This window comes from Oryctolagus cuniculus, unplaced genomic scaffold, assembly GCF_964237555.1.
Source record: "Oryctolagus cuniculus unplaced genomic scaffold, mOryCun1.1 SCAFFOLD_82, whole genome shotgun sequence".
NCBI lineage: Eukaryota > Metazoa > Chordata > Mammalia > Lagomorpha > Leporidae > Oryctolagus > Oryctolagus cuniculus.
Genome location: NW_027208366.1, coordinates 121206 through 125377, shown reverse-complemented (window position 1 = coordinate 125377; position 4172 = coordinate 121206). Strand labels below are relative to the sequence as shown.

The following is a 4172-nucleotide window of genomic DNA, read 5'->3' as shown; positions in this document are numbered from 1 at the left end:
TTGTGCTTTTCTCCAAAACCACTTTCACGGTGATTTTTGGTTAAATTTCACCCGAAATCCACAGCAATTGTCCAGATACTCCTGGATGAAAACGAAACTATCTGGTGTGTTGTGGCTATCTCAATCCCAGATCTTGCTACAGCCTCTGTGTTTGTTTGTGTTTTCTGGACATTCTCTATGGACTTTACGGTTTTGCATGCATTTCAGCATGTATGTTTTTGTTTGCAGCTGGCAAACGCTAATTGGTTCCACCTGGAGTCTAATACGCCACACATTCGAGTTTTCTAGGAAGAAAGCTTCAGAAACCTGAGAAAACATGATATTTCTTTCTGTAAACATGACATTGGATGCATTTGCCGCACAGGAAGATTGTGCTTTTCTCCAAAACCACTTTCACGGTGATTTTTGGTTAAATTTCACCCGAAATCCACAACAATTGTCCAGATACTCCTGGATGAAAACAAAACTATCTGGTGTGTTGTGGCTATCTCAATCCCAGATCTTGCTACAGCCTCTGTGTTTGTTTGTGTTTTCTGGACATTCTCTATGGACTTTACGGTTTTGAATGCATTTTAGCATGTAAGTTTTTGTTTTCAGCTGTCAAACGCTAATTGGTTCCACCTGTGTCGGGGACCACGCAGCATGTGACCTCTTAGTTGAGAGACAGGGCTGGACAGGCCAGACCTGACAGTACTGATAACGCAATCTTGTGTGACCTTGTGCCTTAAGGCCTTGTAACCTTTCCCCTACTTGCATTAGCATTGCAGCTACAAGATAAGCCCCCCTCCTTCCCCCTCCCGATACCCTGCCTCGATGGTATATAAGTGTGTGGTTGAAAAATAAAGTCGCAGCTTGATCGGCACCTGTCTTGCTGCCATCCTTGTGTCTCCTGTCCCTTTCATTTCTTTTTCTAGGTGCTCGGCCCCAGTTGCTGTCCCGCGGGACGGGACAACTGGCGCCCAACGTGGGGCTCGAGTGCGGCCCTTGGGGTTCGAGTGCCTGTAAGATTGGAGGAACGCCGCCTTCCAGGAGGAAAACTTGGATCCAAGTGATTGTGCGACCGGCTCGGAACTGCCCACCCGAGATCATTAGCATCGGTCGACGCTGCGGAGTGAAGACGGCGCAAGGTAAGTGACAGCCATGGGACAGGCATTATCGTCACGGGAAATGTTCATTTCGGGTCTCAGGGAGGCCCTCAAGACACGAGGAGTTCGGGTTAAAAATAAGGATCTAAAGGCATTTTTTGAGTGTGCAGAAAGCTCAGAACTCAGAAGGTAATGCCCAGGCAGATGCTGCTACAAGGCTTACCTTCCCCACAACTGTGGGATCAGTGCAGGAAGCTCAGAACTCAGAAGGTAATGCCCAGACAGATGCTGCTACAAGGCTTACCTTCCCCACAACTGTGGGATCAGTGCAGGAAGCTCAGAACTCAGAAGGTAATGCCCAGACAGATGCTGCTACAAGGCTTACCTTCCCCACAACTGTGGGATCAGTGCAGAAAGCTCAGAACTCAGAAGGTAATGCCCAGACAGATGCTGCTACAAGGCTTACCTTCCCCATAATTGTGGGATCAGTACAGGAAGCTCAAAACTTGCATAGGTTGCATCACTTAAGTGCTCAATCTCTCCGTTTGTTTTGTAAAATTTCACGAGAACAGGCTCGTGAAATAGTCAAAAAATGCCCCTCATGTGTTACAAGCCAACCTGTACCGCATTTGGGAGTCAATCCGCGTGGTCTTCTCCCTAATCAACTGTGGCAAATGGATGTCACACACTTCCCAAAATTTGGCAAACTAAAGTATCTCCATGTCTCTATAGACACCTATAGTGGCTTTGTCTTTGCCTCCCCCCACACAGGAGAAGCTGCTAAGGATGTTATCTCGCACCTTATCACAGCTCTTTCTGTACTGGGAAAACCTGTTAAGATTAAGACAGACAATGGTCCTGCTTATGTCAGCACTAAGTTTAAACAATTTTGTGAGGCGCTCCATATTAACCACATTACAGGAATTCCCTACAATCCACAGGAATGAAACGACCTGGCTGGACGCTACTGGGACTCATTACAGGACTCCTTATTATTGCTGGAATTGTTGCCATTGTTGCTATTTGAGTATCTTATCTTCTCTCTATTCTCTCCTCCCCTGCTACATTTCCTGAGGGCTCACTGATTAACCCCTCCAAAGGGCCCTAATACAATGGCCCTCAGCCTTGCTCTCCTGATGATGGCAATCTACACCATCCATTGGGCTCCACCAGTCTTTGCAGGGCTTGACAACCCTCAGGGCATTCAAAAATACCTTCAACAGCATCACCCTTGTACCTGCTCAGGGGGCATAATAGATCCACAGGACTAGGAATCGCGGTCCACAAATATAGAGAATTGTCCCAACAACTTATTAATGATGTGCAGACCCTATCCACCACCATTCAGGACCTTCAAGATCAAATTGATTCCCTAGCGGAAGTGGTTCTACAAAATCGTAGAGGCTTAGACTTGCTTACTGCTGAACGGGGAGGTATTTGCTTGGCTTTACAGGAAAAATGCTGTTTTTATGCTAACAAGTCCGGCATTGTTCGTGATAAAATCAAGACACTTCAAGAAGATCTGGAGCGTCGTCGACGTGCCATGGCTGAAAATCCCTTTTGGACTGGATGGAATGGACTGCTTCCCTATTTGCTACCGCTTTTAGGCCCCATTGTTGGGTTGCTTGTTGTGCTATCTATAGGTCCTTGTCTCCTCAATAGGCTGATGACCTTTATCAGACAACAAGTAGATAATTTAGCAGCCAGACCAATTCAAATACATTACCAAAGTCTGGCCATGGAAGATCCCATGGAAAACGTTATCTCTCTCTCTGGCCGGTGAAGTCTGGCCAGTGAGGTCACAGTCCCTCCAACAACTGACTCTCCCCTTCGGTCTGCTGCTGCCCCAGTCGGGAGCCCAGGAAGGGCCCCAGGCCTATCAATAAAATGAGCAGTAAGCCAATGACGGGCACCTTCCCGGAACCTCACCCACCTAAGACAGGAGTCCTTGGGGACTGGCAAGGATATCCAATGACGGGTAAGAGGTGATGGAGCCCCGGGTCGATTCCTAAGACAGGCACTGCTCGCTCATCATGCTTGGCCTAACCGGTAGCCATTTCTGTTTAATTGATAAGAAAGGGGGATATGTCGGGGACCACGCAGCATGTGACCTCTTAGTTGAGAGACAGGGCTGGACAGGCCAGACCTGATAGTACTGATAACGCAATCTTGTGTGACCTTGTGCCTTAAGGCCTTGTAACCTTTCCCCTACTTGCATTAGCATTGCAGCTACAAGATAAGACCCCCTCCTTCCCCCTCCCGATACCCTGCCTCGATGATATATAAGTGTGTGGTTGAAAAATAAAGTCGCAGCTTGATCGGCACCTGTCTTGCTGCCATCCTTGTGTCTCCTGTCCCTTTCATTTCTCCTTCTAGGTGCTCGGCCCCAGTTGCTGTCCCGCGGGAAGGGACACACCTGGAGTCTAATATTCACACATTCGAGTTTTCTAGGAAGAAAGCTTCAGAAACCTGAGAAAACATGATATTTCTTTCTGTAAACATGACATTGGATGCATTTGCCGCACAGGAAGATTGTGCTTTTCTCCAAAACCACTTTCACGGTGATTTTTCATTAAATTTCACCGGGATACTACAACATTTTGTCCAGATACTCTGGATGAAAACAAAACTATCTGGTGTGTTGTGGCTATCTCAATCCCAGATCTTGCTAAAGCCTCTGTGTGTGTTTGTGTTTTCTGGACATTCTCTATGGACTTTACGGTTTTGAATGCATTTTAGCATGTAAGTTTTTGTTTGCAGCTGGCAAACGCTAATTGGTTCCACCTGGAGTCTAATACGCCACACATTCGAGTTTTCTAGGAAGAAAGCTTCAGAAACCTGAGAAAACATGATATTTCTTTCTGTAAACATGACATTGGATTCATTTGCCGCACAGGAAGATTGTGCTTTTCTCCAAAACCACTTTCACGGTGATTTTTGGTTAAATTTCACCCGAAATCCACAACAATTGTCCAGATACTCCTGGATGAAAACAAAACTATCTGGTGTGTTGTGACTATCTCAATCCCAGATCTTGCTACAGCCTCTGTGTTTGTTTGTGTTTTCTGGACATTCTCTATGGACTTT

At 46.4% G+C, this 4172-nt stretch overlaps 1 long non-coding RNA gene across 1 annotated transcript; it reads left to right on the top strand.

Annotated features, from left to right (window-relative positions):
• The first annotated feature begins 631 nt into the window (after window positions 1–631).
• On the top strand, window positions 632–3426 carry LOC138848347 (uncharacterized). The gene is made up of 2 exons (XR_011386121.1): window positions 632–1127; window positions 2027–3426. It is a non-coding gene; the product is annotated as an uncharacterized lncRNA (long non-coding RNA).
• The last annotated feature ends 746 nt before the right edge of the window (window positions 3427–4172 follow it).